Here is a 22,738-nt window from a genome sequence, read left to right as displayed (position 1 = left end):
GGAAGTGTCCTCTCTAATACAATCTTCCCTATCCTTGTATGTCAGGTTCAAACACTACCACTGCTGTGTGGTCCTCTTTCTCTCTCCTCTGAACTCCATTAATGTCATGTCTTAATTATTCATCTTACCTTTTACTTTACTCTTGTTAATCATTTAGCTTTCCACAGACTTATTTTCTTCTTTCAACTGAGCCATAAGATTCTTGAAAAACACTATTAATCTTATCTTCCTTTGTCTCTTGCACACTTTCCCAGAGACTCATTCAGGACTTCTTGAGTGATATAAAGCAATTATAAAATGTGTCCATATTCCTTGATGTTATGCTTACATTTAAAATCAAATTTCCATCCATTTGAGTATTCCTTATTCCAGGACAGAGTTGTTATCATATGAAATATACTTACTTGGTAAAGTATGAAATGTACAGAAATTTAAACATACTTGCATTATTTATTCTTAGATGGCAATAGGCTTTCACGTCATTACATTTAGAAATATCAATGAATAATGATATGCAAAAGTATTAAAGCACCCTCAACTTGTATTAAAGGTATTAAACAGAATTCTAATATTTAGCTATAACATTTATCAAAATTATTTTCACTAACAAAAGATTGAACATGTTTTTCTTCTCTTATTCTCCTTGTACCTCATATTCAAAGAAAAGAAAAAAAGTAATGATCCTATTATAGGCAAAATATTTTTTCTCATGATTCAAAATTAAAATTTCACATGACCTACAAAGCTTTATAGCACTAACCTCTGGAAAAACATTAAGACAAACCCTAAGTAGTTTTAAGAATGATGTCATTCAGATGTATTGGAAAAGGTCACAGTTTCAGCTAACTATGAATTGTCTGTAAAGTCTAAATTTTACATTACCTTCATTTTCACATAATAAAGTGAAAAACTTATTTCTAGGAAGTCTAAAGATCTTAACTTGCAGGAATTAGTTACATATCTGGATCATCCTTTGTTACAATCCATCTTGGTTTTACATTATATTTTATGACCTGAGAGAGGAAAAAATAGAAAACTATAATGAGAAATTAGAGAGGGTGAAGATGTAGGCATTTTCCTGGCTTTTCCTCCAGTGAGTTTCTGATGGTGAACTCAGGGTCTTTAAAATGATGGAGAACATGGTCTGTCTCTGCTGCTTCCTGCTTAAAGGCCCAGGGGAGGGCTCCATAGCCTGTATTTGTGCTCCTAGCTTGGACTGCCACACTTTCTCAAAATTAGACAATGTTCACACCTCTCAAAGTCCCATCCCCATAACCAGGGGGTGAAGATGCCTCTAGTAGTCTCCCTTCTGCATTGTCTTATAGAGCACATTTGCCTGATTTTCTAAATGTGTCTTAATTATTGCTTTTGAGTTAGAATTTCTCGCATAATGGATTTTTAAAATAAACTTCTACTTCAGCTGTCTTCGGACATTATCAAGTTCTGTTCCTTTGGTACATAAAGCAATTTACAGATTCCCCAGAAGACAAATCTTGAAACCAGCCTGGCATTCAACACCTGTAGCAATCTATCTAGACAAGCACCAAGCAGAACCTGGAAATTCCATGTTCTCAGCCCTGAAGGATATGCCCCAATATTGGGGATTGAAAATGTTGGGAGGGACTGACTTCTATGTAGAGAGAGAATTCCTAAGTCACATTACTTACCACCATTGTGCATGCTCAATCGCTTCAGTTTGTGTCCAAATCTTGCAACACCATGGACCGTAAACTGCCAAGTTCCTCTGTCCATGAGATTCTCCAGGCAAGAATTCTGGAGTGGGTTTCCTCCTTCAGGTGATCTTCCCAATGCAGGGACTGAACCCACGTCTCCTGCATTGCAGGTGGATTCTTTACTGCTGAGCTACTGGGGGAAGTTTCAGCCTATAGATAGTAATGCTATCAACTAAAAATGCTGGGGTAAACCCCTGGACCATACGTGTTGGGGTGAGCCTCCAACAGACATTTCCCCCAGTTTTTCCCAGTGTTGTGGCTGGGCCAGTCCCTGAGATCATTATGACTACAAGACACACCCACACAAAAAAATCATTAGGAAACTGAAGAACAAGATTCATTCAGAGGAGTACCCAGAACATCCATGAGGCACACAGTGAGGTCACAGAGAGAAACTGAGGCAGTGGAGACTTAAGTCTCTGCCTTTACTGGGGTTGGAGAGTGGGGCACCTAGGGTTTCACAAGGGCTTCCCAGGGAGCTCAGCTGGTAAAGAATCTGCCTGCAATGCAGGTGACCCTGGTTCGATTCCTGGGTCTGGAAGATCCCCTGAGGGAGGGATAGGCTACCCACTCCAGTATTCTTGGGCTTCCCTGGTGACTCAGCTGGTAAAGAATCCACCTGAAATATGGGAGACCTGGGTTCGATCCCTGGGTGGGAAGATCCCCTGGAGATGGGAACAGCTACCCACCCTGGTATTCTGACCTAAAGAATTTCATGGACTGTATAGTCAATGGGGGTCACAAAAGTTGGACACAAATGAACAACTTTCATTTTCTTTCACGGTTTCACAGGTTCATTCTTTATTGGCAGATTAAAAAAAAGTAAAAATAAGGGGATTTAGAATGCAAGAAGGGATAAGCAGGATCACTCAAGCAGATAGCTAGCTAAGTTATACAGGGCTTTCTAAAAGGGGAACTTAATGAGTGGGGCAACCTGGTTTCTTCCTAGTTGTTTTATGGGTCACTGTGTCATATAGCTGGCAATATGTTTATTTGAGATGGATGTCTCTGAAATAGATGTCTCAGCAATCAAGAGATAATGTCAGCACTCACATGACACCTGCTAATTCTTCTCTTATCATCTAGAAACATCCTCAGCCATCTTCTATGTTTCTTAGATCTCCTAAGGAGGCTCAGTTGGTAAAGAATCTCCCTGCAATACAGGAGACCAGGGTTCTATGCCTCGATTGGGAAGATTCCCTGGAGAAGGAAATGGCAACTGACTCCTGTACTCTTGCCTGGAAAATTTCACGGACAGAGGAGCTGGGCAGGCAACAGTCCATGAGATCACAAAGAGCGGGACACGACTAAGTGAAAACTTTCATTTGAAGGAGGAACAGTAACTTCTTCAGGTCAATTTTATAGTTTTAGTGTAAAAGCTTGATTTTCTAGGAAGTTTTTATGAGCACCAAAACCAGTATCTTACATTTAAGAGGAGCTTGTTCTAGGTAACTTTTTGGAAACTAACTCAGATGAAAATATGTAGCCATGAAGAATCCTATCACTGTTTCATTTGCTAATGATTTCAATAGGAAAGTTAGTTTTTCTGTTAGTTGTCTTGATCCTTAATTTGCCTGGTTGAGTTACTCCTTCTTGCTGAGCAAACCCACATTTCTCAGAGTGGTTTCGCGCCCCTAAAAATGACCTCAGAGAAAAGCAGAGTGTGTGTGAGCTATTTCCCCTGATTGGGGGTTATAGAATATATTGGTTTATTAAAGTCTTCCAAATTCTGCTGCTGTTGCTGCTAAGTCGCTTCAGTCGTGTCCAACTCTGTGCGACCCCATAGACAGCAGCCCACCAGGCTCCCCATCCCTGGGATTTTCCAGGCAAGAACACTGGAGCGGGTTGCCATTTCCTTCTCCAATGCATGAAAGTGAAAAGTGAAAGTGAAGTCGCTCAGTTGTGTCTGACTGTTAGCGACCCCATGGACTGTAGCCAACCAGGCTCCTCCATCCATGGGATTTTCCAGGCAAGAGTACTGGAGTGGGGTGCCATTGCCTTTTCCATTGCAAATTCTAGGGGTGCCTAAATGTGATTTGCTTTTTGTAACAGTACCTCCCAAACTTATGAAACTCTGAAAAACTGGTTTCTGGTTGGCATCTGGCCAGACTGATACTTCTCAGAACACATTCTGGAAAGTGCTGGGTTAAATATCTTGCCTTACCAAAATAAGAGAGAAAGTTTTTTATTTCCTACATGAAGTATAACTGAAATAAACAGTCATATTTTCATCCTAGAGTCATCTGCCATTGTCTAACCACAGGTTTCTCACTCATATTTCTAAAGCTCTGGTCTTAGATACTCTCACTATACATCATTTCTTTTAATCCATTTTGGAGGGATGCATGTTAAAAAAAACTGACTGAGGATTCTAGGCACCACCTGGAGCTGAGAAGGGAGATATACAACTTGGGTCTCCACATACACACATTTTGCCCTGTTCCAGCTTTTCCTCTTCCTCTTTATTTTAGGTTTTCTATTGAATCTGTAATTATACTGGACCTTTTGCAGAGGTAGTTGATGTCCTGATCATAGGTCAACAAGATATAAGCTGGACTAACTCTTCCCCAACAATCAACAGAATTTCTGATGAGATGATTGAAGTTACACCATATTCAACATTTAAGGTACCTTATCACCGAAGAATTGATGCTTTTGAACTGTGGTGCTGGAGAAGACTCTTGAGAGTCCCTTGGACTGCAAGGAGATCCAACCAGTCCATTCTAAAGGAGATCAATCCTGGGTGTTCATTGGAAGGACTGATGCTAAAGCTGAAACTCCAATACTTTGGCCACCTCATGCAACTAGTTGACTCACTGGAAAAGACTCTGATGCTAGGAGGGATTGGGGGTAGGAGGAGATGGGGATGACAGAGAATGAGATGGCTGGATAGCATCACCGACTTGATGGACATGAGTTTGAGTGAACTCTGGGAGTTAGTGATGGTCAGGGAGGCCTGGCGTGCTGTGATTCATGGGGTCGCAAAGAGTCGGACACGACTGAGCGAGTGAACTGAATTGAAAACATTTTGTACCTCAAAAACATTTTGTACCTTTAAAAAAAGAAAACACACACACACAACTCTTCTACACAGAAACTGCACAGGAGGAATTTTGAATTGAGACACACACATACAAAATCAACCAATAGCAAAAACTGCAGTCTTGAAGGTATTCTCTTCATTAATGTATTCTGACACAGTAGTAACTTCTGGTTACATAAAGCACAAGACAGAAAACAGAAAAGACTTTGGTTTGAGTGTCTTAAAAGTACAAAAGAAACAATACAAACTCTTTCCCTTCTGAAGGAAACCTGGAGCTGACTAAGGCTTTCAGGGTAGAGTCCCAGAAGCCACGTGACAGGTCATTGTACTGTATCACCAGCAACAAGCCATGGTCAGAAAACAGTGGGTCCTTCCCTTGCAATGTGGAGACCTATTACCCTCCGGTTTCCTTGAATTCTTAACACTCTCCATTAATCATGACCCAAATGTCCCTCTGGCCTACTGTGTCATGGATGCAGCTGTGGTCAGGTTAGGAGATAAAAGTAATAAGCCAAACCTGACCCACTTCCACACACAGGGTGATGATGTCCCTGCAACGTCTCCTCCGAATATTTCTGGGAGTCCAGGAAGCCATCTCAGATATGCCACTGAAATGGACTATAGGCCTCAGGCCATTCCTTCCTAATGCTCCTCTATCCCTCACCAACATGCCAGGCCTCCACCATCGCTGACAGTACCTTCAATGCTCCTGGAAAGAGGCCCTGATGCCCCTGACACGGCCAGCTGCTTATGCCAGAGTGTGCTACACTCCCCACAGACATGGGAGACCATTCTACCCCCACACCATGCCGCACGGAGTCACTGCAAACCCTGTCACCCCTCCCTCTCACGAGCTCATAGAGACCTTCCAGCTTCTTCCGTTTTACCACAGCCCCTCAGTCTGCGCACCCTGGACAACAGGTAAGTTCAGGGAAATTGCCATCACACAAAGGCTCTAGCACTAACACCTTCACCCACCCCCAAAGCCAAATAAACCCACAGGCAAATCAAATTGGGCATTTTGATTCCCCAAACTCATCAGATAAATTCAGTTTAAATCCAGTTAAGTCTCAGTTTCCTTGAGTTTCCTCAGGCCAGGCCCCTGACTCCATATAAAGCTACAAACTGAATGGTTAAAGCCAAATTGACCACTGTCCTTGGGCCTCAGATGGCCAATGGGGGCATTCATTCCCTCGCTGCTCCACTTTAAAAGCCTGATCTTGGCATTTATATTAACTCTGCTTCACTGAAAATGTTTGAAGAACTATGTTATACGGTGTTCTATGCCCCAGGTAGGACCTTCTTTCAGAGATGAATTTTTCCTTTATTAGAGGGCTCTGACAGACCTCGGTCTCACCCTTAATGGAACTTAGAAAACTTGGGGGTGCATTCAGAAAAATGTTAAAGGATGATCAAGTATTTAAAGCCCGAAGAATAATGAAAGAAGGCGAAAGGCCCTGGGTTCACTGACAGCATCCCACAAAAGAAAGAATCTGGATTTTATAATCAGAGACCTACATGTAAGTTCCAGTTTTTTCTTAATAACTGTGGCCATGATCATTTGCTAATCTTCTTTGAACCCCGGTTTCTGCACCTCAGAGATAGAAATTACGTGTACCTTATAGACTATCTACATTGTCTCACAGTTAACAAAAACATCAGAAACACAATGGGAATGAATAAATGTGTAAAATAGAAGTCCCGTTTCTTTTCACTCACAAAGAATAGGGAAATCTGGGAACTAAAACACTTTTCATTATAGAAATAATAGAAAGAGTGCCACCCTCCCTCAAACATAAGCCCGCCACCATGCAGGAACCCTTGAACCAAAGATCTCTTAGGATTTTGAAATATAGAAATATTAAGACTGGTCACATCAGCTGTGCTCTATCATACCGTTCCTTCTCTTTACCTTTCAGTTGTTTCTGATGTGAACTCATGTTCATGGATTGGAGTTATATAATGATCCTGCACTTTAACAATTATATATACCAATTTAAAACTAGCAAGCAAAGTCAATTTAAGATGAGCAAGTAAAGATTTAAATTACCAAGAATTTCTTTCTGTATTCTGAAGTCTACATTATTTTTACTACTATAGGATAGAGAAAGAAAGAAAAAACTTATACACACACATCTGTAGTCACACTCAGTTCAGTCACTCAGTCGTGTCTGACTCTTTGTGACCCCATGGACTGCAGCATGTCAGGCTCCCCTGTCCATCACCAACTCCCGGAGCCTGCTCAGACTCATGTCCATCAAGTCAGTCATGCCATCCAACCGTCTCATCCTGTCGTCCCCTTCTTCTCCTGCCCTCAATCTTTCCCAGCATCAGGGCCTTTTCAAATGAGTCAGTTCTTCACATCAGGTGGCCAAAGTACTGGAGCTTCAGTATCAGTCCTTCCAATGAATATTTAGGATGATCTCCTTTAGAATTGACTGGTTTGATCTCTTTGCAGTCCAAGGGACTCTCAAAAGTCTTCTCCAACACCACAGTTCAAAACAATCAGTTCTTTGGAGCTCAGCTTTCCTTATGGTCCAACTCTCCCATCCATACATGACTACTGGAAAAACCATAGCTTTGACTAGACGGACCTTTGCTGGGAAAGTAATGTCTCTGCTTTGTAACATGCTGTCTAGGATGGTCATAACTTTTCTTCCAAGGACCAAGCATCTTTTAATTTCATGGCTGCAGTCACCATCTGCAGTGATTTTTGGAGCCCAAAAAAATAAAATCTGTCACTATTTCCATTGTTTCTCCATTTATTTCCCATGAAGTGATGGGACCAGATGCCATGATCTTAGTTATCTGAATGTTGAGTTTTAAGCCAACTTCTTCACTCTCCTCTTTCACTTTCATCAAGAGGCTCTTTAGTTCTTCTTCCCTTTCTGCCATAAGGGTGGTGTCATCTGCATATCTGAGGTTATTGATCTTTCTTCTGACAATCTTGATTCCAGCTTGTGCTTCATCCAGCCTGGTATTTTACATGATGTACTCTGAATATAAGTTAAATAAGGAGGGTGACAATATACAGCCTTAACGTACTCCTTTCCTGATTTGGAACCAGTTTGTTGTTCCATGTCCAGTTCTAACTGTTGCTTCTTTACCTGCATACAGATTTCTCAGGAGGTAGATAAGGTGGTCTGGTGTTCCCATCTCATTAAGAATTTCCCAGTTTGTTGCAATCCACAGTCAAAGGCTTTGGCATAGTCAGTTAAACATAAGTAGATGCTTTTCTGGAACTCTCTATTTACATTAATAGTCATCAGTTCAGTTCAGTTCAGTCGCTCAGTCATGTCCAACTCTTTGCGACCCTATGAATCACAGCATGCCAGGCCTCCCTGTCCATCACCAAATCCCAGAGTTCACTCAAACTCATGTCCATCGAGTTGGTGATGCCATCCAGCCATCTCATTCTCTGTCGTCCCCTTCTACTCCTGGCCTCAATCCTTCCCAGCATCAGACTCTTTTCCAGTGAGTCAGCTCGTCGCGTGAGGTGGCCAAAGTATTGGAGTTTCAGCTTTAGCATCAGTCCTTCCAATGAACACCCAGGATTGATCTCCTTTAGAATGGACTGGTTGGATCTCCTTGCAGTCCAAGGGACCCTCAAGAGTCTTCTCCAGCACCACAGTTCAAAAGCATAGTCATGCTAAAATAGGAAGAAAGTCCCACTGTAGTTAATCAGTATTTTTCTTGAGTTTCTGTTTAAAGTAAATAAATAGCAATGGCTTTGCTATGCCAAGAGTTTTTTAATCTGCAAGCACACTATGTATATGAAGGACCTCACAAAGGGAAAGAAAGTCACATAAAGATGAAACAGTGTACTTGTTATGCAAATTAAGCTTTTGCTGGGAATAGCTCCAGGAAGCAGTAAAAATAGGAATATCATTGCATTATATATAAATAAAATTAATTATATCTAATGAATAATACTGAAAACTAGCAAACAGTACTGAGCTATGCTAAGAGTTGACAGGATACATCTCAGCAGTTGCCTTAAAAGGCACCCTGTCTGTTCTGGGAACAGGTTAGATACACATCCAGTAAAGGCTTCAGGTACTTCTCCCCTCTTACCCTGGGAGAATCCACTGAAGTGACTTGCCAGGACAAACATAAACACTGAATGCTCTCCTATACACACAGCTCTGTACACTAACCACTTAAAAACAGGGATCATAAAAGATGTCTAAGCCAGGGTGACTATGCCAGGTATAAACAAACATGACTTACGATATAAATGGTCTTGACTCAATCCTAAGTCCTAGGTTTTCTAAAGTTTTCTCCTACATAAAGGGACATTTCATGAGACTAATCAGTTTCAGACATAAGTTTTAAGGAAGAAGTGAGCTTTTTCTTTTTCCCTAAAGGTCTTCAAAACTTTTACGGTTATGTTATAAATTTGAAAATTGAAAGAGTTCACAATCCATAAAATGTTCATGGCATTTCCAGAAACACTTTTTAAATTGCCACAGTATAAGCTGAATATGTATTTATGCATTTCTCAATGGATTATTCTCCCTTGTTAACTAGAATGGGGAAAGGCAATAAAATATGCAGCTGCCTATGAAGTCTTTCTGATAAAGAAGTCAATTATAAAAGCTACTCAGCCCACAAATATCTTATGCAGGGATGACCCTAGAAATTCTTGACCTAGTAGTCTTTGATAAAAAATTACCTATTGAAGAAGTGTAAGTGAATGAAGGCTGAAATATGTCAAATTTGCCTAAATAATCAAATGGCAGGTCTTCTTTATCTTTTTCGGAGAAGAGTTTATATTAACCAAGTTACTTTGTCCTGCATTTTCCTCAAGTCACAGGGATTTTCCTTTTAAAAATTAGATCATTTTAGAGCAATAAAGTCCTAAAGAGCATGAAGGCAAAGTCTGTACAAGACTAACAATGTTGTGTAATGATTTGAAAGAGCCTGTGCAACTTGGAAAGGAAGCTCTTAAGGAGGGCCAGCCAGCTTACAGAAGAGCTGTGGAGAACAGTGCATAGCACATTGCAAAAGCTTGTTTGATAAACCAGAGCAAGTCAGGATCTCATCCACAATTATGTACCCACAGTAGTGTACATTTATGTGCAAAGTGATCTTGGGTGATACCAAGAGCTCAGAGTTACCAGCGTGTGTGCCTGGTCTGACTCTTTGCAACCCCATGGACCGTAGCTCATCAGGCTCCTCTCTCCAAGGAATTTTCCTGGCATGAATACCAGAGTGGGTTGACATTTCCTCCTCAAGGAGATCTTCCTGACCCAGGGATCAAAACTGTGTCTCATGTGTCTCCTGCATTGGCAGGTGGATTCTTTACCACTGAGCCACCTACAGAGCCCTGAAAGTTACCAGATAAACCCACAATTACCATGAAACAATTGGTTTCAAATTTCTCTCTTTCCAAGATTTTCATTAGAGCCTCTGAACCTAAAAGAAAATAAATTTATGTTGATTTCTCTTTCTTTCTAATAGGTAAAGAAGGGCAAGTTATGTGAGAAAAATAATAAAGGAATTATATGATCTCTATTTGGAAAATAGGTTCTAAAAAGTGAAGAGATAAATATGTCTGCAGAAAGACAAATACTTTTTCTTCTAAAAATCTTAATATTAAAACACTCTATCCATTAGTTCATTATTTTAAAATTTAATTGACATATTGGTTATATGCAGTTCAGTTCAGTTCAGTCGCTCAGTCGTGTCCGACTCTTTGTGACCCCATGAATCACAGCACACCAGGCCTCCCTGTCTATCACCAACTCCTGGAGTTCACTCAAACTCCACCCTTATGGCAGAAAGTGAAGAGGAACTAAAAAGCCTCTTGATGAAAGTGAAAGAGGAGAGTGAAAAGGTTGGCTTGAAGCTCAACATTCAGAAAACAAAGATCATGGCATCTGGTCCCATCACTTCATGGGAAATAGATGGGAAAACAGTGGAAACAGTGTCAGACTTTATTTTTTGGGGCTCCAAAATCACTGCGGATGCTGATTGCAGCCATGAAATTAAAAGACGCATATTCCTTGGAAGGAAGGTTATGACCAACCTAGATAGCGTATTAAAAAGCAGAGACATTACTTTGCCAACAAAGGTTCGTCTAGTCAAGGCTATGGTTTTTCCAGTGGTCATGTATAGATGTGAGAGTTGGACTGTGAAGAAAGCTGTTCGCCGAAGAATTGATGCTTTTGAACTGCGGTGCTGGAGAAGACTCTTGAGAGTTCCTTGGACTGCAGGGAGATCCAAATCCTGGGTGTTCATTGGAAGGACTGATGCTAAAGCTGAAACTCCAATACTTTGGCCACCTCACGCGACGAGTTGACTCACTGGAAAAGACTCTGATGCTAGGAGGGATTGGGGGCAAGAGGAGAAGGTGATGACAGAGAATGAGATGGCTGGGGCATCACTGACTCGATGGACATGAGTTATGTTAACTGTTACTAATTGAATGTGATTCAACTTCAGATCTTGCAACAAGTAGCAAAAAAAACACTGGTGAATATTTAATTCTAGTGTATTGAGAAAACTATTTCCTGCAGCCTCACTGAATCCCTTATGGTTTTACATAGCTTGGGAAAATGTGGATGAAGACCTAATAATTTTTCAGTTCAGTTCAGTCGCTCAGTCGTGTCCGACTCTCCGCGACCCCATGAATCACAGCACGCCAGGCCTCCCTATCCATCACCAACTCCCGGAGTACACCCAAACTCATGTCCACAGAGTCAGTGATGCCATCCAGTCATAGTTATTTCTCTTTGCTTTTTGAGTCATCACTGTTCACATACATTGTAACAATTTGTAGTATTTAAGTCTTTTCCTTAAATAAGTATCTCATATTCCTTGTGCATATGTCACCTTCCCAAATATATTTCAAGCTTTTAGATATCAGAGATAGAGTCCTGGTATGTCCCAAATTATATAAATGTAAGTGCCCTCTGAAAGTCAAGGCCTTCCACTGTGTGTGTGTGTGTGTGTGTGTGTGTGTGTGTGTGTGTACGCACACGCATATGCATGTGCATGTGTGTAGATCAGAGAAACTCATCTAAATGCACCAAAGCAATTTCCCTGTATCCAGAGGCCCAGGAACAAGATCAGCCTTCCAAGACACCCTCAATTTCATCTAAACCAATAAGAATGGTGAGCCCAGTAAAATAACTCCTGAGAAGTTCGGGATATGAACTTTAAACTTCCTTTTCTACTCCTAATTTGTCACTTTTGATCTCATTGGTCAAACTATGATACTAACCAAAGTGAGATGAGAAGGGGCTGCTCGGACCTCCCAACAATATCATGTAGCTCACCTCCCACACACTCTGATGTCTTGAGGAGGGGTGAGACAGGTAAAGGAAACAAGGCCACACTTTATACCTTTCTTGTCTTCTCTCACCACCCTCACTAATTTCCATACCCAAAGGGTCATCATACACTTCTCACTGAAGGCAGAGTTCAGGAATGGAGCTGGAAATATGGATGGATTCATTTATTCAGGCATCCTTTATTTATGGAGCACGATATGGTTTTTCCCGTGGTCATGTATGGATGTGAGAGTTGGACTGTGAAGAAAGCTGATCGCCAAAGAACTGATGCTTTTGAACTGTGGTGTTAGAGAAGATGCTTGAGAGTCCCTTGGACTGCAAGGAGATCCAAGCAGTCCATTCTAAAGGAGATCAATCCTGGGTGTTCATTGGAAGGACTGATGCTAAAGCTGAAACTGCAATACTTTGGCCACCTCATGTGACGAGTTGACTCACTGGAAAAGACTCTGATGCTGGGAAAGGTTGGGGGCAGGAGGAGAAGGGGACGACAGAGAATGAGATGGCTGGATGGCATCACCGACTCGATGGACATGAGTTTGAGTGAACTCCGGGAGTTGGTAATGCACAGGGAGGCCTGGCGTGCTGTGATTCATGGGGTCGTGGAGAGTCAGACACGACTGAGCAACTGAACTGAACTGAGGAAAAGGAGTACGTCAAGGCTGTATATTGTCACCCTGCTTCTTATTTAACTTATATGCAGAGTACATCATGAGGAATGCTGGGCTGGAAGAAGCACAAGCTGGAATCAAGATTGCTGGGAGAAATATCAATAACCTCAGATATGCAGATGATACCACCCTTATGGTAGAAAGTGAAGAGGAACTAAAAAGCCTCTTGATGAAAGTGAAAGAGGAGAGTGAAAAGGTTGGCTTGAAGCTCAACATTCAGAAAACAAAGATCATGGCATCTGGTCCCATCACTTCATGGGAAATAGATGGGGAAACAGTGGAAACAGTGTCAGACTTTTATTTTTTTGGACTCCAAAATCACTGCAGATGCTGACTGCAGCCATGAAATTAAAAGACGCTTACTCCTTGGAAGGAAAGTTATGACCAACCTAGATAGTGTATTAAAAAGCAGAGACATTACTTTGCCAACCAAGGTCCGTCTAGTCAAGGCAATGGTTTTTCCCGTGGTCATGTATGGATGTGAGAGTTGGACTGTGAAGAAAGCTGATTGCCGAAGAATTGATGCTTTTGAACTGTGGTGCTGAAGAAGACTTTTGAGAGTCCCTTGGACTGCAAGGAGATCCAACCAGTCCATTCTAAAGGAGATCAATCCTGGGTGTTCATTGGAAGGACTGATACTAAAGCTGAAACTCCAATACTTTGGCCACCTCATGCAAAGAGTTGACTCACTGGAAAAGACTCTGATGCTGGGAAGTATTGGGGGCGGGAGGAGAAGGGGATGACAGAGAATGAGATGGCTGGATGGCATCACCGACTCGATGGATATGAATTTGAGTGAGCTCCAGGAGTTGGTGATGGACATGGAGGCCTGGCGTGCTGTGATTCACGGGGTCACAAAGAGTCGGACACGACTGAGTGACTGAACTGAACTGAACTGAACTGAACTATGTCCTAAGATCTTCATAGGTGGCTCTTGTGATTAAGAATCTGCCTGCCAATGAAGGAAACATAAGAGATGCTGATTTGATCCTTGGGTTAGAAAGTTCCTCTCGAGGAGGGCATGGCACCCCATGTCAGTGGGTAGCATCATTGACTCGATGGACATGAATTTAACCAAATCCTGGGAGACAGTGAAGGATAGGGAAGCCTGGCGGGTGACAGTCTTTGGAGTCACAAAGAGTTGGACACGACTTGGCAACTGAACAACTATGACCTGGGTGCTCTTCTAGGACTGACTTCAGTGAAGAACAAAACAGGCAAGTTTTCCTGCTCATATAGGCCTTCCATGTGAGGGACACAGCTGAAAATAATAATTAACCACAGAAAAAATGAACAAATAATAATGTTTACTAGTGATAAATGCTCCAAGTAAAACAAAACAGGTGGATGTAATAGAGATAAAGGGTATGGGGGTGGATGCTAATTTAGGCTGGACGGTCAGTTAAGAACTCACTAAAAAATAGACATTTGGGCTGACAGCAGACTGATATGAAGGAGCCAGCCCCCTGAGGTTCATGAAGCCGAGAATCTGCTGCTAAAGAAAACAAGTGAATGATGGAGTCCTATGTTCACAACCAGAGATGGCCTGTGTGACTAAAGGACAGTGAGTGATGGGTGGTCTAGTTCAAGAGGAAGTCAAAGAACTAAGACATGCCAGGGCACACAGCAAGACATGCCAGAGCACACCTCTGGAATAAGTTTCGTATTTTATTCTAAATGCAACAGGAATCCAGTGAAGGGTATACTACCAAAGTGCCCTACTCAGGTCTAACTTTTCAAAAGATCACTCTGGCTACTGCATGGAGAATGGTTTGAGCATAGAAACTGAAACATGCTATCATGCTGCTGCTGCTGCTGCTAAGTCACTTCAGTTGTGTCCGACTATTTGCGACCCCATAAACGGCAGCCCACCAGGCTCCGCCGTCCCTGGGATTCTCCAGGCAAGAACATGAGTGGGTTGCCATTTCCTTCTCCAATGCATGAAAGTGAAAAGTGAAAGTGAAGTCGCTCAGTCGTGTCCGACTCTTCGAGACCCCATGGACTGCAGCCCACCAGGCTCCTCTGTCCATGCGATTTTCTAGGCAAGAGTACTGGAGTGATATGCCATTGCCTTCTCCGTATGGCCACTTTAATTCAAGCCAAATTGAAGACTACTATGATAGCATGCAGAGAAGGCAATGGCACCCCACTCTAGTACTCTTGCCTGGAAAATCCCATAGACATAGACGGAGGAGCCTGGTAGGCTGCAGTCCATGGGGTCGCGAAGAGTCGGACACGACTGAGTGACTTCACTTTCACTTTTCACTTTCATGCATTGGAGAAGGAAATGGCAACCCACTCCAGTGTTCTTGCCTGGAGAATCCCAGGGATGGCAGAGCCTGTTCGGCTGCCATCTATGGGGTCGCACAGAGTCAGACACGACTGAAGCAACTAAGCAGCAGCAGCAGCAAAGTGGCCATAAGAAGGAAAGAAGAGTGGGTGGTTTCAGGATAAGTTTTGCTGATGGTGCTGAAGAATCAGAGGATGGGCTGCAAAAAGCAAAAAGAATCAAGGATAGTTTTGGGGGTTTGGATTGAACGACTAGGTGGAGAATTGTGCCAACTACTGAAATGGAGACACAGCCAATTCGGAAGTTGAGGTGGAAAGCAAGAGCTCTGTTTATGACATCAAGTAGAGATGATAATTATACTTCTGAGTGAAAATTTCAGGTAGTTGGGCAAGCTAGTTCAGAGACTAACAGGAATGAGTGGTTTCAGTGGTCTGACTTTTAGTCTTTGGAACAGTAGTTCTGGAGGGGAGATGACCCTATTCCCTTCCTTGAGGAGTCATCAGAGGATAGGAGAGACAGTCATGTTCACAGCTGAATGTATTACAGGTGAGATCTTTGGTTACGGCTGTAACGGGCCCCAAGAAAACACTTTAGGAGCGTTAAAAGGGAGTGACTAGGCTTCCCTGGTGGCTCAGAGGTTAAAGCATCTGCCTCCAATGCGGGAGACCTGGGTTCGATCCCTGGGTCGGGAAGATCCCCTGGAGAAGGAAATGGTAACCCACTCCAGTATTCTTGCCTGGAGAATCCCATGGACGGAGAAGCCTGATAGGCTACAGTACACGGGGTCGCAAAGAGTCGGACACGACTGAGCGACCGGACGGACGGACGGACGGAATTCTGCCGTATGTCACCTTTGATAGCCCACTGCTAAGTGATTCTGCTCTTCCAGAAAATTTCCCTACCTTCCCACTCAGTCCCTGTGTGTCAGAGTCTATAACTCTTTTAGGTCCATCATTTTTTTAAAGTTTCTAAGGGAAAGTGCAATGATTTTTCCATGACTAATTCCTTAATGTTATCAACATTTTACCAAGTTAAATATTGTCTGTGAAGGTGTTGTTAGATTGAGCTGCTTCTGTGGACTTTCAGGTTTCATATTTTAGGGGTTTCAAATGTTTTTACAGGTCATATACTAGAGCATGGCCTTAAATCAATTTTAGCACATTTCTGCATGACATTTATACTATTCTGTCTGAACTGTAAGTGTCAAGGACCATGTGATTGTTGGTGCTTAAAGTCTCAAAGCACCCTGTAGCTTCTGACGTAACATTTTCATGTATAAATTCTTTATTGAATGGATGGTTTATAAGTATTCAGAAAAGTGAGTGGGTGGTAAAACCAGTTACCAAATAAGTTTTATTTTAGCCCCCCAAATTTTCAAGTCCTTTTGCTTTCCTTAATGTAAAGTTTTAATGTGCCTAAATATGTATTTAACCATAGCCATTATAACCTCTAAAGTCAAGAAACTAGCAAAGATGTACATTTTGAGTGGCTAGACTTCAGAGGAGCCAAAACAAGATAATGACCAAATAACACACACACACACACACACACACTATCCAGGACCATGGATGGTGTTTCTTTGTAAATAGTCAGCCCAAAAGAACGTGGCTCAAAAACAAAGAATTACAGATTCCAGTCAAATCTTTTTAAAGAAATGTGATCTTTATCAATAGAAAACCACTTATCTGAAACACTCTGCACCACTTCGAATCTCCTTGCCAGCCCCCACATCCTGTGCTTCTCAAGCCCCCTGCCTCCTCCTCAAGAATCACTTCCCCATAGAGTGTCAGACCCAGACCCAGAAAGAACCTTAGAAATTATCCCAGTTGGCCACCATGTCCACACTTCTTTTACACGGACAACAAATCAGCCCCAAGAAGCTTGGTGATGTGTGCATGGTCACATCAGCGGGACAAGAATTCTTTGAGATCCTAGTCATGGACCACTGAAATAAATTTGCAACCCTTCCATCAGTCAATAGCTTACTTTCCTTTGTAGAGCTGATCTACAAGTAGAAAAAATAATTTTATTAAACCACAATCTATATCTAACCTGAGATATAGATTCCTTCCCTACAACCCTCACTGGATTTATGGAATTATTGCTTGATTATTATTGGAGAGAGAGATCTAGATGGTAAAAAGGATGGTATTTGAGTCTGTATGACTCCCAGCCAAAAGCAAGTAGATATAATCATGGGTTAACATACTCAAAAATCAGGGAAACCACAAATCTTTTGATTTGTGACAAAATAGAGTCACAAAAACCAAAACCAAGAAAACTCAAGCATAATCATTATTATTAATATTATGAAAGCATTATTTATGATTGCAAATATATCACTAAGTGGTGACATTTGACATTGGAACAGTTTAGGGGCAGGGGACCTTTTCCAGATGGTTTCAAGCACATATTTACCTTCACTGAGTATGTTCAAGATCACAGCAGTTGAAAGGAAAGCAAGGCGTATTCCTTAGCTCCCTCCACTCTCCCTGCAGAAGGAAGGACTAGCGTAAGGTTTCTCTCTGGTCCTATTCTGCATCCCCCCATGATCTGTTGTTGGCTGCTCAGGATGGAGTTTCCTAGTCCAGTCTGTGCTCCTTAGTGATGATGACAGCCACTACCTCAGGGGTGGGGCTGAACTTACCAGGAGCTAACCCTATTTCCCATCCCTACATGACTCATCCCACAAAATACCAAGGATGCAGAGAATCCTGGCGGCCCCTGCCCCAGGACCAGACCCAGGCATATCCAGGAGATTGACAGACTGTTCACCACTTCACTCAGCCTACCTCTCCCCATTTCTCTAGCACGCCTTCAGCTTTCAGTTCAGTTCAGTTCAGTTGCTCAGTCGTGTCCAACTCTTTGTGACCCCACGGACTGCAGCACACCAGGCTTCCCTGTCCATCACCAACTCCCCGAGCCTACTCAACCTCATGTCCATCACGTCGGTGATACCATCCAACCATCTCATCCTCCATCATCTGCTTCTCCTCCCACCTTCAATCTTTCCCAGCATCAGGATCTTTTCCAATGAGTCAGTTCTTCGCATCAGGTGGCCAAAGTGTTGGAGTTTCAGCTTCAGCATCAGTCCTTCCAATGAATATTCAAAACTGATTTTCTTTAGGATGGACTAGTTGGATCTCCTTGCAGTCCAAGGGACTCTCAAGAGTCTTCTTCAACACCACAGGTCAAAATCATCAATTCTTCGGTGCTCAGCTTTCTTTATAGTCCAACTCTCACACCCACACATGACTATTGGAAAAGTCAGAGCTTTGGCTAGATGGAGCTTTGTTGGTAAAGTAATGTCTCTGCTTTTTAATATGCCTTCAGCTGAGGAAAAAGAAAATGACAATAGTAATTTTGACAATCTTGTACTCCCCTGCTAGAGGTGCCCCCTGACCCTCTTTCTATCATCTCTTGGGGACAGCGATGCTGTTGCTCACTGGTGAGCTTGGCCCCAAGACTGTGCTTCTTCAGAGACTTCTCCAAGGGAGTCCAGAGAAAATCCAGTCCAAGGGAAGCCACCCCCTACCCAGCCTCATCCTGTGGAGGGACATGGGCCCTTTTGCTTGGGAGCACAGAGGTAACGTGTAGTTCTAAAAGACAAATATGGAGGACTGTTTCCCTAACCTCTACCAGAACGGGCCTCCACTCGCCAATTATTTCTGAGAGTCTGGTAGCCAGCTCACAGACAGAGGCATCTGCTCCCATTTAAAAAAAGTTAGAGCATATTAGATTCAGCTTTGAAACAACAACAAAAAAAAAACACTTTACATTTGGAGAAAAGCCCTTGCTTAATCACATCAAGTCTGTGTCACAAGCTGAAAAATGCCAGGAAATTCCAAGCTAAAGGCAGATACTTCATCTATAACTCATGCCATGGGGCTTATTTTTATTCTTTCGCATGCCTGCAAATAGAAGATGAAGCATCTGAAAAACTCTGAGTTGTGTGTGTTTTGTTTTTTGAGTTTTGTTTTGTTTTTTTTTTTTTTTGGTCTTGTCAGTTCATGTCATAACCTTGGCATTATTCTGCTTTTTTTTTTAATTTAATAAGACCACGAGATTATACTGATCCTGTTCTCCTATTTCTTGTTAGTGCTGAACAAGCACTTTTGGCACTTGCAACTCAAATTACTGCCATGTTGCTCTGTGCCTCAGTATGTTTGGCTATGAACTCAAGTGTCTTGACCTGCCATCTATCTTTAAGACCTGAGAAAGAAATTATTTTAGCATTCTTGCTCTTAGCTCATATATAAAAACCTGTGATCTATGACATGTCTGCAGCTCCAAAGTTAGCACGAAACTATGAAGAACAAAAGGAATAGAGTGGATGGGATGGGATGGGATGGGGGTGGGAAGAAAAATCAACAAAGACCCAAAGCAGAATAGTATTAAATCTCCTGCTTTGTGCCCAGCTCTGGGTTCTGGTTCTTATAAATGGGAAGAAAAATGTATGTAACTTCAAAAATATGTAAAACTCATTCACTTTTAAATGTAGAAAGTGTTCATTTTTCAGTCTGAGTACTCTGAATTTCTGTGTTGCTTTCAGAGTTGTGTGGTACATTATAAAAATATGCAGCTTGCCATAGACAGTGATGTTCACCTTTTCAAGGATTTGAAAGCTTAATCACTTCAAATGTCTTAAAATAAAGGAGAAAGAAGGAAACATTTACACTATGCACAGCCTGGTGACACAATCATGATTATGATCATCAGCTATTAAAATAGAACAGAGAATGCCAAGGAACAGTGGTAGGAATACGCTGTTAATGAAAGAGAGAATGCTATGTGATAGAGTACACTTTAAGATCAGCTCTTGATATTCAGTGTTTACTGAAGACCAACCAACCGTATGCTTTACTTACAATAAATGTAAACTATGGGACACGCGCTCAAAGAGCTTCGAATCTAGTCTCAATACAACAATTCAGGATACAGCCTGCAGGGTAGTGCATGTGTAGCCAGCAGCCCTCAAAAATCCACATACAAGGATTGACCATGGGAGCCCTGCAACCACTCCTTAATGGGTAAATCCATGACTCTAGAGTAGTACAGACTTGGGTTTGAATCTCACCTTAACTCATACTTTCAAGAATATTTACTGAGTGCCCTCTCTGCATCTGTTTCTGTGGTGGGTGCTAGAAACATAATTCCCTCCCTCATGGAGATTATAGGAGAGTTTGTGACACATACATCAGTAGTCACACAAAGGTAAAACCCCAAACTATTACAAATGCTGAGGAGAACGTATAAGGTGAAGAAGAGAGGTTAGAGGTCCCAATTCAGACTGGAGAGTCAGGCAAGGCATCATGAGGGCAGAAGTCACAGAAAATGGCATCATTCCTACTAGATGAGCCTGCAACAAAGGAACAAGCAGAGGCAAAGAACATGGTTTACAGCCAATCCCCCGAAAGAAGCACGTCACTGGGAACTGAGATGACCATGTCCACAAATCAACCTGCCTGAAGCTCTATTTCCTCATTAGCAGAGTTGAATATACTAATACCAACTACAGATTTATATTAGAAAATAAGTAACAGCAAACATCTTTATAGAAATGACAGAGTATCCTAGAAAATTTACTGAGACCATACCCACTGAGGAGCACCGCAGACCTAATAGGGGAAAGAAATACATGAAATATTTACAGCACCATAAGGAGGGAAAAACTACTATAGAATAAAGGGAGGTCACGATGTCTGCAGTGGGAGATAATTAATGGTGGACCCCTTAAGTGTCAACACTTTTTTTCCTTAAGTTCAGCAAAGTATTAGATTTATGAGGTAGTATATTCAAAAATTCATATAACTAAAAAACACAAACTGGCTTGTTTGTTTTGGATCATTCCATGCCTGAGAGTAAATTATGCATTCAAGTGTTAATAAATTCGCAATTTCTTTTTGTTTGGCAGTTGACAAAATTGACTTAAGGAAATAAAACAGATATCGACCAAGTTTGGACTGGCTTATGCATTTTTTTAAGCTAGTTCGCTTCTTAAATCTCCAGGAGGAGAAGAAAGTTCAAGTTATTTATAAATGTGTGCCTTTTACTCTATTGATTGATAGTACATGTGAAAACAAATCCTGAGACTGATTGGAAGTCAAGGATGAAAACAGCAAGAATTTACCTGCATACTATCCAACCCAATGATAACACAGACTAGGGGAGGAAAGAGAATCTGCTGTGAGAATCAAAGCCAGTGGAATTTTCCTCTATCATTGAAATAACTTTAAATGACACCCCATTCCCTTTCAAAATGTCACTTCTGTATTTTTTCCCACGGTTTAAACACAATTTTTCTTTTACATTCTCTACTGAAATATGTTTTTGGTGACTTCAAACTTCTGAAAACAATTACAGTGTTGGCCTATTCTTATCTAGATTCAATAGGAAAATGCCATTCTATCAACCACTCCATACAAAAACTAATAGCTCCCCAAAGGTGATACATAGTTTAAGATTCATTAGAATTCACATTTCTCTTAGGAAAAAAACAAAAGACTATTTATTTGACTGCCCCCTCCTAGGGAAAAAAAAATCATGGCTATTAACTTATCTTTCATTTTGTTGTCTCATATATTGTTCAAACATCTCTCCTCAAAAACATGTCTTTGCAATTCATTTTGTTCTACTTTTTTTGATGAGCTTGATAGAAGTCAAAGAACCCAGCATGATTTCTCTGTTTGCTTATGAATTGCAGAGATCATGCACATGCCTTGCAAATCTTACAATAATATAGAAAATATTTCCTGCTATCTGTCACTAGCTATTCTTTTCAGCACTCTTAGGCTTTCTTTTAATAAGCTTTGGCAGATATTTTGTCCTGCATTATAATTCCTAATATTGAGGGCGGAAAAACACCACAGAACTTAAATCACAGAAATGCACCATCTTCCTTAATCCACATATCATCCCTAGAGTTGCTTTCACCCTTGCATTGTCTGTAGCTTAACAGAAAACCACATCCTTTCCCTTAAACTGTTTATATAAAACATTTTTCCAGATGCTGACACATAATATGCACATGAAATAATAGTTCCCGTCTCTTCATTCTTTCCACATATCTTACTGCATCTTTGATACTTGATTGTTGGACAACTGATTTAAATTGTAGCAGTTTCTTTCCTGGTTTTAAAAAAATCTCCTGTTACAGATCTTTGAATTTGACCTGCGGGTTTGAATTAATCCTTCATTTCAGTTCTTCATACTCGTCATGTCTAAACCTAGTTTTTCTTTATCTTTTTTTTATATTGACATATACCTCATTTACAATCCTGTGTTAGTTTCTGGTATGCAGGAAAGTGATTCAATTACACATGCCTATATTTTTTCAGATTATTTTCCCTTACAGGGTATTACAAAATATTGACTATAGTTCCCTGTCCTTGTTTAAACTGGTTAAACCCATTTTTTTCAATTTACCTTTTGCTCATCTCCTATCTTCTAATTGCCCCAATATTCCCTTGCTTCTCTGTCTCCTATCAAAAGTTGTATACTGGATGAGATTTCAAATCCTGTAACATATCCTCACCAATAAAGAAATGCCTGCTCATCACTGCCTACTTGGGGCCAAGCACTCTGCTAGACTCTGTTAGGTGTAAAATTATACATCGAATACACACTTTACCCTTAAGGATCCAAAGTTTGCTTGGATACAAAGCAAAGGATAAACAATTTAGTCCTCAAGTTGCATTAACACCTGT

At 41.4% G+C, this 22,738-nt stretch overlaps 1 long non-coding RNA gene across 3 annotated transcripts in view; it reads right to left on the bottom strand.

Annotated features, from left to right (window-relative positions):
* LOC129561191 (uncharacterized) overlaps positions 1 to 22,738 on the bottom strand; it is a 166,196-nt gene that overhangs the window by 23,306 nt on the left and 120,152 nt on the right. The window contains exon 3 of one of the 3 annotated variants that reach the window (XR_016038494.1): positions 22,663 to 22,734. The exons of the other annotated variants lie outside the window; for them this stretch is intronic. This is a non-coding gene — a long non-coding RNA (uncharacterized LOC129561191). Of the gene's footprint in view, positions 1 to 22,662; positions 22,735 to 22,738 lie in introns of those variants that run through there. 3 annotated transcript variants of the gene reach the window in all.

Source organism: Moschus berezovskii, chromosome 10, assembly GCF_049115385.1.
Source record: "Moschus berezovskii isolate FMDL1 chromosome 10, NW_MosBer_1.0, whole genome shotgun sequence".
Lineage (NCBI taxonomy): Eukaryota > Metazoa > Chordata > Mammalia > Artiodactyla > Moschidae > Moschus > Moschus berezovskii.
This window is presented reverse-complemented; position numbering and strand designations above follow the sequence as displayed.